We start from the raw sequence: 15,700 nt of genomic DNA, 5'->3' as shown, positions 1-15,700 counted from the left end.
AATTGATCAAATTTCTCAAGAGACATTTCAAATTTCATCATATTATGCATATATGATCTACCATGAGCCAATAAATTCAAGAGAATTGGAAATTAGCAAGTTGGTTGATGGTGGTTGGCCAGATGAATTCATCTGATCAAAATTGGGTCTCCCTAGACCCTATATCCTACAATTTTCACCATATGAAAATGATTCCAAGAGAAAACGTACTCTAAATGACATTATAAACAACTTTCATGTTGAGACCTAGAGCTAGTTTTGCTTGGAAAATCATTTTCTATGTTGAAACATTATAGGTCATTTTATCTAAACCCTAATTTGAAAGTCAACTTCCCAAGGCCATAACTTTCTCAATTTGTGTGAGATGAAAGATTTACAAGTTGCACAATCAAATTCATTGTATCTAGTTCAACTTTGATGTTTGGAGTGGGAGCTAATTCAACTTTTTTGAGCATGTGATATGAGGCTACATTATAGGTCACTTTTGACCTATACCATTGATCAAGTGATTTTTCCAAACTTCAAAAATGCATTACTCTATCATTTAAAATCCAAATTACATGAAATTGGTGACCATTTTGAAGGTCTTTGAGAGAGATACAACTTTGATGAAGACAATGTTCTCATTTGAAGCTCCTATAAAAAGTTAAGCAAGGTGGAATATTAAGACATATGGCCTGACACTTAGAAAATTTTTGATATGTCAAATTTTTCCAAACTTCCACCTCACATTTATCCAAGTTCCAATCTCCAAATGAAAAAGCGTTCAACATATAACTTGTTCCTCTTGATCTCACCTTTCCAAAGAGCTCAAATTCATTCATCTTCGACTTGAAATGCATAGGCTGCACATGGTTTAAACAGGATGATATCATTTGGCATGGATCCAACTTCAAGCATCAATGTTCAGTTGCCTTGCAATCCAATCAATCTTCAAAGCATCTGATCTTTAATTTGGACCTTAAAACCATCATTTCATGGGCTTATGCACACCCATGAAGCATGGCATCATCATTTGCCAATTTTGGAAAGTGGAAGTGAGTGTGCAAATATCACTTGATTCATCTATAAATAGAGCTTCAATTGCTCAAGATTAACGACACCATTGCGCCAACTTTGATCCCCCATTGAAAACCCTTCACTCTCATAGGACAAACCAGATAAATTCATTTGAATTTGAGCTTGAATCTGCACTGTTTTGGAATTCAATTCTCCAGGAATCCATTGCTTCTAAACCTTTCCATTCTCTTCCTACGAGCAATTGAAGTGAGTCTAAGCACAAGCCAGATCAAGATCCATCGTGTTCAGACCTCCATTGAAGGTAATTTGCAGAAATTTTAAACACTTCGAATCTCTCAAATTCTAGCTCAACTCCATTGATTCTTTGGTTGTTTGAAGTCCTACCAATGTAGGCAAGAAGATTAAGTTGCTTTGAGGTCAAATCGAAGCAACCCAGTTCATGTACCTCAGATTTCAATTCCACATGTCTCTTAATATATTTGGAATTGGAGTAATTGGAGGTTAGATTCGAGCTCAACGCCATTTTCTCTTTAAGATCATGTCCTTGTTTCTTTTTTTGGTGATGGTTCATCTTGACCAGTCCGGTGAGTGCCACCGGAGAAGATGACCGGAGCTCTGGCTCCGGCGATGAGGTGTCTTGCATCTGAACCACATGATCCATATGCCACGTTTCAATCTTGAGCGTTTGTTTTAAATACCATGTGTACAACGCAGTTGACTAAGGGTCATGTGGAACGCGAGCTTTGGATCATCAGATCTGCCACCTCAATTAATGAGGGAGATCTTGAATGATCCTCCACGTATTTTTGAATTTTTGAAATTTTGAATTTTTGTTTTAATTGCATTTTCTTCAATAATTCATATTAAATTCAATATTGATCCAAAAAATATGGGACTTTCACAAAAAAAATCAAATATTTTTCTCTTTCATATTCTGAATTAAAATTATTTTTTGGATCATTATTAATATTTTTCATGAATTAATTGATTTTGCATTTGTTTTTAATTGTTTAAAAATATTTTTAAATGTCCAAAAATTATGAAATTTTTTCTCCAAGGTCCTTTGACCTTGCTTGACCTATGATAAATCTCATGGCCATTTATTTGGTGTTTTGATGAGATTTTAGGATTTGGACAAAACATATTTGAATTAAATGTACTATTTTATTATTTTTAATTGAATAAATGCCATTTAAATTGTGTTGACCATTTGTATTGACTTAATTGAGTTTGCTCTTTGTTGTTGGGCCTTGGTCAAAGTTGATTTGACTTTGTCAAGTTAATATCATTGGATTTAGGGGATTGATGGAATGTACATTCCATCTCCCAAAATGAATGAATGATATTAATTTGGTAAAAGTCCTCCTTTGACCAATTTGTGATCTCATTCATCCCCTTCCCTCTTCATCTAATTCCCCTTCTTCATCCATTCATTTCCATTTGGCCTATGACATCTCAAAGTCCTATGCTAGTTGATTGGAAAATTGACATGAGTATGGATGAGATTAGGCCACACCTTTTGCATATTCTTTTTGTGTGTGGTATGTTTCATGAGCATAGCCCATTATACTATGTCTCTAACATGCATTAACACCAAAATTCTATTGCCCGACCTCAAATAGTTGTGACTTCTACATAAGTCCAATTACGATTTCTTAACATAACGCTAAATTTGTGACATAGAGGCATAAGCATTCAAGTTAGTGAGATTGTAAGTCTCCCCTCTTTCAAGGATCAATGCTTGTGATAAGTGGGTTGAGTGTTCTCCAAAGAATGTCTTGAAATCAAAAGCAAAGCAAAACTAACTTCTAACTTACAAACCATTAACTTTTAACTTCAAGTTTTTATCTTAATGCAATTTACTTTTAGCACTTTATTTCATTCGCCATTGTACATATCATTCTAATTGTTTATGTTAATGCAATTTTCACTTTGTCCATTTGGACCATATTGTGTAATATATTTTGTTTGTATATACTTTGTTTGCTTGTGTGATCTTTGACCAATTAATGTACATAATGAAAACAAAAACCCCTAAAAAAATCTTTTGAGTGGACTGTTGGTTTGATCTTGAGCAATGGAGTTAGAATCTAGGCAACCTTCATAAGCTAAAGGACTTGGCCAATGCCAACCTGTTGAAGAACCAAGTTCTTGCAATATGAAATTCATTTGATACATCTTTGAAGATCTCTCTAAGATTCATCTGCAACATGATCATTTTGAAGCTGTTATGTTGAACATGTGACTTGTGGAATTCATCTGCTACATGGGCTATTTCTAAAGAAGATCATGAAGTGGATAAGCTTGGATGAGGCCATCTTTATTTGATGTGTTGCTCTTCAAGATAATATAATTGTGCATTTGTGTGTTGCTTGATTCAAAAAGTCCAAGGGAATTCTGGGTTTCTATTGACATACTTGTCTATTGGATTGCTACCAATTTGGTCAGATCTTTTCAACTCTAAACTTTTAATTTTTGTGCATAGGTTAGTATCTTCATCTTATCCCCATTTCTTTAATTTCAAAATCTCTCCCTCAATTTTCAAAAACCTTCTTTGTGTGAACTATTTTTTTTCTAAAACTTTGACCACTTTTACAGAAAAGATAGAAACTTTGGCCTTATGCCATTGCATTTTCAAACTCATCTTCTTAAATCAAAGTTGTAAATAAACTTAACTATACTTGACTTAAACTTTCAAAAATCCAAAAATGAACTAACTCATTCAAACTATTTTAGGCCTTTGTGCCTTTCAAATCTAATTTTGTTAAAATCAACACACTCACTTTGAAATTTGTAGCACGAACTACGAGGTTTTGATCCCTCATTTTTATGTTGGTACGTAGGCACAAGACCGAAGGTCTTGTCAAACACAAAAATATAATTAATAAATTCTTTTCTCATCCCCCCATTCTATTTTTTTATAAACATCACTTTGTACAAAATACATATGCACACAAAAAGGGCTCCCTATGAGTACCTAGGACACTTTGGGTGCTAACACCATCCCTCTATGTAACCAACCCCCTTACCTGTGATCTCTGACTTTTATTAGTTTTTATTTGAAAACTTCTTACTATTTGGGTTTTGTTCGTACTTTTTCCCTTTTCCCTTGGAAACAATAAAAGCGCGGTAGCGACTCTTGTTATTTGATCTCTAGCTTGTAAGTAGCTTGATGATCGTGAATTTACCGCTACAGTTGGTTGATTTTATTAGAGCACGTGATAATATGCCTTCTCACTTAAGAGAATATCCATTATACATCATTTTTGTTCTTCCTTGATGTTTTTGTGGTCCACCCTTGTGGCCGGTTAATTGCGAGGCTAAAAGACACTCGGTTTACAACATTGGTTGGGTGCTTGGTATATGGACCAAGTAAATGCGTGGGTAAAAAGGAAAGTGAAATTTGTGTTTTTTAATATTTGATTAGGTTAAAGCCTTTATTAGGTATTTTACAAAGCGTTTTGACATGCAAAGAGGGTGGTTTGCTAAGTTATGGACAAAGGATGTGGAAAGTTTTTCATGCAAGAAATTAACTTTAGTTTGAATGGTTAATTTTAGGTTAATTTTAGTTTAAGGAGTTAAGGAATACAACCTCTAACCTACCCATCATACAAAGTTGTTAGACGGTGTGGCTAGTGATCGAGAGGGGGGGTGAATAGATCACCTCTTTAAAATTAAACGGATTTAAAGATTTATCAGAGTTTTTAAAGTTGGCGGAAAATTTCAGTCCCGAATCGACTTCCGCCTATCCTGAACCGCTACTAGAAAGCCGGACACGCGAGTTTAATGCTGGATTTGAATAAGAATGACAGAAACTATTAACACCAGAATTTTAGCTAATTGAATGCACTTATCATTAAAGTCTATTTCCAATGAATAAAACCTAGCTAACAATTTTGTCAAACAGTTGGTGTGTATGTAATCTATGATGAACAACAGTGGAGTTTAGTTAAAGAAGTTTTCTAGCCGCTGCTGTCTTGCAAAAGATACCATCACAACACACTAACTGAATTTGCAAAACTGTTGGAAACGTAAAGAGGAGTAAGGGAAGAATACAATACGCAGAGATTTGGTAAGGAAGTTCCCCACGTCATCCTCGCGTGTGGGTACGTCTCCCTCTCAATTTCAAATGAAATTGAGAACTTTGATTATCAATTATGCCGAATTCGTTGATACAAGGTTATGATACAAAGACAGAATTCTAAATTCCAAGAACTTCTTCTTGTATGAAACCTCCACTTGATCTGAGCACGATCAAGAATTTCCTGCACGAAATTGCAAACAATTCACCGGTTCCACGACCTGCTTGCGAAATCCCCCGATCTCCAAACGCAACGATGCGACTGAATCTGTTCTGCAAACGTGACTAACAAACCCGCAAGAACACTCCAGTTCTTGAAGGACAAACCAGTAGGTTTTTCCTCGAAACCCCCTTCAATCTTCAACTCAGCTAGATCCTCGATCGTTCCACTGAAAAACCTCAGCTAGATCCTTGATCGTACCACTGAACGTTATCTCGTTGATCCTTTAATCCAAAGAACAAGAATGATTATGTTTTGATGTTCTTGAAGAAAAGTGATTGAGAAGATGAAGAAGATGAAGTCTCTTTCAGGTTTCTATCTGCTCAACAACAATTGCTGCTACACACTGCTTTGATCTTGTGTTCAATTGTTTTTCCCTCTTAGAATTCGTTTTTTTTTATCACTGCTGTCACAACATCTCTTATATATGCTGAAACAGAGACTGTTAGAACATAAAACAAACTTATGCATTGATACATGAGGGTATGCATCGATGCATACTGTAAGATATATGAGTTTTTGGTGAAATTAATTAAGCATGTATCGATGCATAATTCGTATGTATTGATGCATATGACATTTCCACTAACATGGATCGATGCATAATACGCATGCATTCATACATAGGGTGTCTCAACTGATAATGGATCGATGCAAGGCTCGTATGGATCGATCCATAGAGCATTTTGCCTGCTCATGTGTCGATACATGACTCGTGTGCATCGATGCATACTGAACAAATTTTTTTTGTAAATTGCAACATGCTGTATGGATCGATGCATAGGCTTATGTGTTGATGCATACTGACACAAAATGGATCTTATGAGTTATTTTAAGAGATGTATCAATGTAGATCTTTATGTACAGACATGCAGCAATAGAATGGGATAAAACACACTAAAAACACTCATGTGTCATGTATGGTAATGCACAGCCATCATTTGGATGATGATCACACAATTTGCTATCATTCAAAAGCTATTCAAAGTAAAGAATTTTCTCACAAAAGTCTCATACCCCTATATAAATATAGTATCCGTAGTATCCTTATTACATCACTTTGAAAATCAAGAGAGATAAACTAGTCCTAAGGTGATATTTCCCTTCCGCACATGGAATCTCAAAGACAAATAAAAGGAAATATGAAAGCACAAAAACAAATGAAGAGGTAAGGCATCTCATGGTCTCTTACTGATCTTACTTGATTTGGAATGGATCTTCCTATTTGCAATTTTCTTTTTCACCATGCTTGAATGGAATACTCTCTTGAATGTAACAACAAGAGAAACAATGCTAATGCAATAACTCAACAAATTTTAAACTATAATATATAATAAAAATTATTAGTAAACTTCAAAAGATGAAATGGAGAAGCGTGAGTCCAAAACGACATATATTTTTTGGATATTTTTCTCATGCAAGAAAAGGCACATTTGAACATGATTATCAGAACAAGTCACAAATGGAATGCAAACTAAACATGCTTCCTAAACAAAATGAAATGAAAATTAAGAAATATCAAAATGCAAAAACACTTAACATATTAAATGACACATAATGAAATATGAATCAAATGCAATTGATACACATCATTAATCATGCACGTTGACAAAATGGGAATCAAAACAAGGCATGCTAGCAAGGTATAAACCCTAATCTACAACATGCTTGAACATTAAACCAAAAGTGCAAGATGGAAACATGATATCAAAAACATTTGGGAATATGAAATGAAACTAAATGATATGGAAAACTAATAATGTTCATGGATTGCATTCATGATGAGTATCAAACAAGTTATGATTCTAATCATACGATGTGTCACTTAAACATGCCCAAACTAGGTCAAATCAAACATGAAATCAAATGAAAATGAAAAGGACCTAAACATGAAAAGTGGAAAGAATAAAACATGTTCCAAAATGTCATATCAACATGAATAGGGAAACATAAATCAAGCATCAAATTTAAAGGTCCATTCTCAAGTGAAAAACAAGCATAAACATTAAAATCAACATCTAAATGAGAACTAAATGAGAAAGGGTTCAAATGAAAACACTTTAAACATAAGAAAGTCTCTAAATCTCATATTGAAACCATGGGTGAAATAATTTCACCTTGATCATGCATCAATAGCAAGTTACAACTTGAACCAAGCAAAAGGGGCAAAAGGAAAACCCTAATTTTAAGCTTTAAGAAATAAGCTTCAAATGAAAAAGTGTTCAACATAAAAAATATTACAAATCACTTATGGAAACTCAAAATGTAACTATATATCATTTATGAACCAATTTGAAACACTTAGGGTTTTCAAACTTTGGAAATGAATGAATAATAAACCCTAAGTTCAAACTAATTAAAAGATGCTTCAAAACAGAAATCTCAAAAGAAGAAAAGTGTCACCTATTGCATAAGGATCATTCACAAAAAAAATGGGATTTTTATCATGTAATTTGAAATTACTATGATTTAAATACCTTAAAAATAATACATCAATGAGAAAAATGAATTTTAACAAAAATAATATTATGGAAGAGAAAAATAATCCCAACAACTTTCACATTGGACATTTTTTCAGATTCCAAATGGTTTGAGAACTATTGAATAAATAAAATAAATAGAATAAAAAAAATAATATAGTGGAAAGTAGGGGAACAAGGTCCATGGTAAGAATGTTCGCAGATCAACTCATTTCCCTGGTTAATGAGGTCGCTCAGTGTGAGCCACTAGATCCAATGAAGACACACCATAAGGTGTGTTTCTTAATGCACATGAACACAAACAAATTTCAAAATTTGGAGGGACCACACATCACACTCCCATTGGTCTAATTTGAATTTTGGAGGGAGGGGTGTGTGGTCTCCTGTGAAGACGACCGGACCATCATGGGCGGTGGCCGGTTTCTGGAGAAATGCAAAAAGCTTCAAAATGGAAAACTCAAAAGAGAAAAGTTGCTCATAATGTCATGGCGAGAAAGATGGTAGGATCCAAAATTATTTATCAACAATCATCAGTGCAAATCGAAGCTGGTACCAAAATGAAACCCTAGATTATAAATCAAAATTTAATGCTACTCAGTTCATGAAAATGCAATTAAATGGTATAGTGATCATCAGGAACAAATTTCCAACAACATGGCATCAAGAAATTCATGATTTGGTTCAAGTTTTATACCTCTTGAAGATCCCTCAAATGGATGACTTTAGAGCACTGGCTCTCCCTCCACAGGTCACTATTCCGCATGTTTCAAGTTGCCAGACCTCCACCAAACTTCAGAGAACCTTGCTGAGCCAAAGGGAAAGCTTGAGGGTGCTTGAGTTTTGAAAATCGATTCAAAGTTCAGAGGTTCAAATGAGAGTTTTACAGAGGTTCAATGGCTATCCAAGCTTAGAAATAGCAGTGCAGTGGCCTCTATTTATAGAGGGGAAAGATATTGGTCATTTGCTTAATGATTCCAATTAGGCTAGAGGGAAAAATGGAGTTTTGATCAATTGCAAACCAATTTTTGGTGAGGTTGACTTTGTACCTTACAAAAGGCATGTACAACACACAATACACTATCCACCATTCTATTTTGCATCCAAAATCATGGCTAATTGTCAATGTCCTTGCCTCTTTGTGTGATTTGCTTCAAAATATGAAAACTGAAAAACTGAAGAATGTGGGACTTTGGCATGGTGGAACTCGTGGATGAGTGCAAACAGAAAATGTAAATGGGCTTTGCATGATATGTATGGAGTCCAATTGGAGCAAGGGAGGTTGGTTTGGAAGAAAAGAGCTTTTAGCCAAAATTTCAATATGGCTTGGGTTGGAAGAAAAGTCATGGTTTGAGCCCTCAACCATGACATATCTTGATGCACACATACCACATATTTGGTATATAATGGAAAGGCACAAAAAATTGAGCTAAAAAATGTGCAATTTGAAAAATGGCTATGTGACATAAATGGATAACTTGAAATGCAAGGTACAAGGTGGTCCAATTGAGTTTTGGCTTGAATCAAACTTAGAAAATGATACAAATAGTCCTATGAACAATTTTTAAGGTGTTTTAGTTGAAAAAACGCCCAAAGAGCCTTTAAATAAAAACCTCATTTTTCACTTTTGGACAATTTTAGCAACTTTGAGGTTTGCACTACAAGTGCTTGATCTATGCATTTTTGGATTTTGTACAATTAATGAAAGTTGTATAGAAAGGAAATATAATATCATAGAAAAAAGAACCATATCATTTGGGTCAAAAATGAGAAAGTTATGGGGCAGTGATGTTGGAAAATGACCTATAACGTATGAACCTCATTCACTCTTTTCCACTCTAAATTTGCCTTTGACATGTGAAGATAAAATGTTTACAATGGCTGTAAGATTGAATTTGAAAAAATAACCAACTCATTTGGCCAAAAATTGAGGGAGTTATGATGTTTTGAAGTTTGGCCTAAAATCAATAGGAACCGAAGATGACCTATAATGTTTTTCCAAAATAAATGGGATTCCACTCAAAATTGGAATTAGTGATCAAAATAAAACGTGTTAGTAATGTCCTAAAGATTGATGTGGTGAAAAGAACCACCCCATTTGGATGAAAATTGACCAAGTTATGGTCAATTGAAGTTGGGTGAAAGTCAAGGTATTGCATAGGGAAACCTCCAAACCCAAAAGCTAAACCAAGCAAAATATATTCTTGAACAATGAATCAAAGTTTTAGAGGGTCCCAATTGGGGCATATCTGAAAACTAATGGGCTCCACATGCTAAGTATTTCCCAAGTTATGACCTTGGGAAGTTCAACTTGAAAATTAGGTCAAAACCCTAGACAACTTGAGATGTTTTACCTTCAAAGATGGTTTTCCATCAACAATTAGCTCTTTACATGTCAATAGAAGTTGTAGATGATTAATGTTAGAGTATAATTCAAAAATAACCACATTCAGAACTTGGTTGATGAAAACGTTATGACCTTTGGAAGTCAACCCAACCAGTCTTATAGCCAATGAAGCAATTCGTTGGGATAACTTGCACAAATAATGACAAAATGATGATGAGGTCTATGCACATCATGATAACCAATGCCAAATGGTAATCCTTGAATGATTTAGACAACAATTCCCTTTCTTTTGATTTTTAAATCTCTCAAACCTTGCATTATCTAACTGTAAAAGATACAAGCACGGCACAAGGGCAAAGATCTATCTAGATGCATGAAGTTAGTGATGAATGAGTGTAAATGAAAAGTACATACCTTTGATCCAGGTACATAGTGACATGAGACCAAGAAAGTTAAATATAACAAGTGTAATTGTACAAAGTAAAGCAACGGGTGATACAATGAGTGAGATAACCAACCCTAGCTTGAGCAAACAAACAAGGAGAAGTTATCAAGGCCAAAATCACTAAGATCCATGCTTGTGAACACATTATGGTATTTATAAATGGAGAGTATGAATGAAATTCTTGATTAAGATGCTATGAATCTTAGGGGTAAAAATTGGGGTATGACAGCTGCCCCTATCTAAGTTCCTTCAGCCTCGAGATATGAAGACTGAAATTCTTCGGGATTGAAAGGACTGAAGGTAGTTAGATACCAAATACCTTATTTTTATCCCTAAGATGAATGGATGGTGATGCAAAAATACAAATTGATGAATAAATGTTATGCTATGTGAGACTCGTTAAGGAAAAGAGAACAAGATGTTGGACTTTCCAGGGAAAGGCCCACTACAAAGGATTTCACTGAGGAACGAACAACAATACTAATTACTAATTATTGGAAAAAGAAAACTTCATAGTGAAATAAAAACTAGAGAGGCAACAATAAATAAGTCTGTCAGGATTTAAACAAATCCTTTCACAGGGAAGATAAGGAGATATGTTAACCTTTCTGAACTAAAGGTGAAACTTAGAACAGTACGCACTAGTTAACAATGTGAAGGTATGAACTCAGACGAGTTTTTGAGAACGAGACATAAGAACATATACTTCTGGACTTAGATAGTGAGCTAAGAAAAGATAAAAATAAAAACGATGTCATCGGTACTCGATTGCTTTGTCGAGCACTAGATGAAACAATACTTCCGGACTTAGATGGTGAGCTAAGAATAGAGGGAAATAAAATTGTCGATACTCGATTGCTTTTCTGAATACTAGACGGAACTCATGTTTCTGGACTTAGATGGAGAGCTAAGAACAGAGAAAGATAAAATTTTCGGTACTCGATTGCTTTGTCGAATACTAGACGGAACTCAATATTTCTGGACTTATATGGTGAGCTAAGAACAGAGAAAGATATATGGCTTAGTCAACTTCACATACAAGTGACTAATCCTCATTCTACCTTTTCAATCTTGGTTTTTCTCCTAGAAAGTCATAAACAAATTTTACCTCGATCCCCATAGATCTGCCATCCATGAACGATTATTCTTTGCCTGAAATAAGTTTCACTGCTTATCACACGAGAAAATACTCCTTTCTTTACTCCAAGTCTTTCTCTTGGAAAAGGCTTAGACAATTCTATCCAACTTCTTGCACGAGTGGCTTCTTTTGTCCGTTCCAAATTATCCCTTTGCTTACTGAGAGCGGTGATAACCTGATGCCATCGTATAATTAATGAAAATTAAGCTTCTCAACTTTCTCGGTTTTCAGCTTGAAAGGTGAAGGAGAATTGCCATCCAAGGCGCAGCGAAATTTAAAAATTTCTCCATTTAGTGATCCTTACGAATGGGCATGATCAGTGATAGAATCGTTACCTCTTGTGGCGATTCAAACCTTTGGTGCAGATTGTCGCATTACGCGAAAAACCGGCGGGAAAACGAAACAACAGAGCCGCCACCGTGCGTTATTTATCCCAAAAGAGGGAAAGGAAACGCTCGAAGTAAACCTGGAAAGAACATGGTCTCGCGACCAAAGAGAATGGGATCGGGAGTCGGTTATGCGAAGGGAAGGTATTAGCACCCCTACGCATCCATCGTACTCGACGGGATCCACGCACAAAAGGAAGGAATATGGTTGCTAAAACACTGCTCACAAACACAAACACTGGCTGAAAGAGACACAGAAAACAAAAGAAACTGACTCGGCAGGATATCGCATCCTGGGCCTACGTAGTCTATCAGGCATAGACATCAGAGTCAACGTAGTTCAGACTAGGGGAAAACATGCTCGCTAGAATGTCGCATCCTATGCATACGTATCTTCTCGGACTAAGAAGAATCAGAGCACTCGTAGTTCGGCTAACGCACGCAAGACAAAACAACACAGGAACTCGATTGCCAATCGCTGGACTTACGTCAAACTCCACACAAACAGGGAAACATGGAAACCGAATGCCAATCGCTGGACTTACATCAGACTCCGAACCAAACACACGCACACTGGAAACCAAATGCCAATCGATGGACTTACATCGGACTCCAAGCATACAACAAGAGGATACGGAATGCCAATCGCTGGTCTTACATCCATCTCCTAACACACACAAAGAAAAAACAAAAGGGCGCCCGGAGAGATCAGCTCATCTCCTGCCTACGTACCTCATCTGGTATGAGGATCAGGGCGACGTAGTTCCCCTACGCAGGGACAAAGGACTAGCCTAACCAAATAACAAAGAGAGACACAACTAGGGAGGCTACGACTCGAGCCTAGATGTTATCATGCAAATCATCCCTAAGTCAAGGTTGCTATCTAACTTGCACAGGGAGCAAGCTATCCTAAGCAGCACAAACAGTCATACAAAAGCACACAGCAAGCACACACACTATATACAAACAGAGGGGCTCAAACAAGGCTAGGCTTTAGTCAAGGGGTCATGTCAACCTCGACAAACAAGCCACTGTATCAGGGTGATGTTAGCTCTTAACCCTAACATTGAGAGTTAGGGTGAAGCAGATGAAATGGGAAGTGAGGGGTGTGCCTCACAGCTCTTATCCCTGGCCTGGGAGAGCTTCAGACAAATGAAAGTGTGGGTTCAGAAAGTTGGAACCCTTCTACACTTATGACTGACTCAACTGCACAAGGATCTTCGGTTAATATCCACAATGCATCAACACCAGTTGTGTGAGCAAAGGGATGACTCAACTGAATAGCAGGAGATGGATTGCACATCTCTTGTATCTGCCAATTTCCTTATCAAAGGACTTTGATATGTACAGGGACAAAAATAAACAAGCACAAGCATTGCCTCTTAAGGAGGACTTCAGGCAGGTGCCTGACCAAATAACAGGCCAGGTCTTCCAGACTACATGGAGTTAGAGACATTATACCTCAATGCTCAAGCTATCAAGCAAAGCAAAAAGCAAGTTCACAAAGGAACTATAGCAACTAAGGTACCTGAAAACAATCCAACATAATCAGTATACCAGACAAACAAAAGTCAAACAGGCAATGGTCAATAGTTAACTGTACAACTGTACACAAACAGATAAACATCAATGCACCAAGGTGCAAGCCACAAGGCATAGGCCTAAGTCTCAAAACCTACAAAACAAACTCAAGGTTAGTCATCAACAAGCAATGGAACAACTCCAATTGAGTGCACATCATCAAGTATAAGCAATTGTACTTTTAACCTGAAACAAAGCTCAAATGTGAGAGCACAAACCACTAGGACGAGGCCTAGGGTCAAAATGGGAGCAATAAACCAAAACAGAACATGAAAATTATCAAGAATCAAGATTAATCAATTAGGAACAAAATCCAATTGGTCTCACATTCATATCATCAACCAATTTCATTTCATAAAGCATTTAGTGCAAAGCATGCAATTTGAAGCTCATAGAACCAAACAGAATGAATCAATCCACATCAACTCAAAAACCATTCAATAAATCCCAAGAAAAACCATGGCTAAACAAAATTCATCAAAAGATCATCACACAAAAATTCAAGTCATTTAGATAAGTGGAAGCATGTCAAATAAAATTCATAAGGCAAGGTAAGGCAAAACAAGCTCATACAAGGAACAAAATCATACACCAACTTCAAGCAAGCATAAAACAGAATCCAAACATGATATGGACATCAAACCAAAGCCAAGGCAAACTTCAAAATGTCTAGAATACATGTGCAAAATTTCAGGTCCATCCAATAAACATCAAGAATTTCACAATTCTTTTAAAATCATCACTCACAAAAAGTCCACAATTGGTCAAACAGAAAAGAAATTCTCAAACAAATTGGAAATGCACTAAAAAATTCTACAAAAATTCACACTCAAATTTAACATCCAGAAATATCAACATGCAAAAGTTCAGGTTATTTGACATTTATTTGGCATGGTAAATAAAATCAACAAATCAAGCAAACAAAGGTGTGACACAAATTGTCACACCTACATTCATCATAGCATATCTCCACAACCACAAATGATAAAATCACAAACTCTATACCAAAAAATCCCTAAAGGTGTGTAGATTAAGCATGAAAATTTTCAGCTCCATTGGGTTAAGCATCATCATTTCACACTCAAAATGGCAAGCAAGGTGCAACAAAACACATGTATGAATATTCCCTAGCCAAAATGAAAATCCAGGCGTGCACAATTTTTGTAAAAATCACCAAACAATAGTAGACATTACAAGGAACATTGCACAAAAAATCTCATGTGAATTGGACAATTATTTTGAGAGTTATGATTTTTTTAATGTGGATAAAAAATAAAAATGAATGAAACAAGTATATATGAACATGTACAAGTGAGATGGAAAAATGCAAAAGGCCACACATGAGATTGCCTTGGAGCGGGATCGAACCGCTGCGCAATTTGAATGTGGCGCTCACTTAATGAAACGCACTGTTTCATTAAGTGAGGTGGCACGCTGTGATTGGTGCATGGCACACAAACAACAAATTTCATGCAAAACACGGCCTATGAGGATCAAAACGCTTCTGGAAAGTGAAAACCTAATGTTCATCGCGTGTTCATCCTGTTCATCATCATCATGATCCAACTTGCACAGAAATTCATCATACATATGCCATTCGATTCATCTTTCATCATACATCAACAATACAACAATAATTTGACCTATCTCTAACCACATCGAACAAATCAAGCAAAGAAAGTTTCATCCATCAACATTCAAATCAACATAACTCTCTCAATATTGCATGAAATCAAGAGATCCAAAGCTCAACATAACCTATGTTCCACGATCTACAAGATGCACATAATTATTCCAAGAATTGTAGCAATCGAAAACTGACCTTGATGATGATGCAGAGTTGGATTTGCTTGTTTCGAGGCTTCAATTGTGAAAACAGATGATCTATATTGCTTGGAAAGGTGAATGAATGCAAGAGAACAGCTCAGCAGTGCTTGATCTTGACGAAATCTCCAACTGCCATGGAAGTGTACAAGTTCCAACAGTCACGATTCTTCAAGAATTC

This window comes from Lathyrus oleraceus, chromosome 2 (assembly GCF_024323335.1).
Source record: "Lathyrus oleraceus cultivar Zhongwan6 chromosome 2, CAAS_Psat_ZW6_1.0, whole genome shotgun sequence".
NCBI lineage: Eukaryota > Viridiplantae > Streptophyta > Magnoliopsida > Fabales > Fabaceae > Lathyrus > Lathyrus oleraceus.
Note: the sequence above shows the minus strand (reverse complement) of the source record.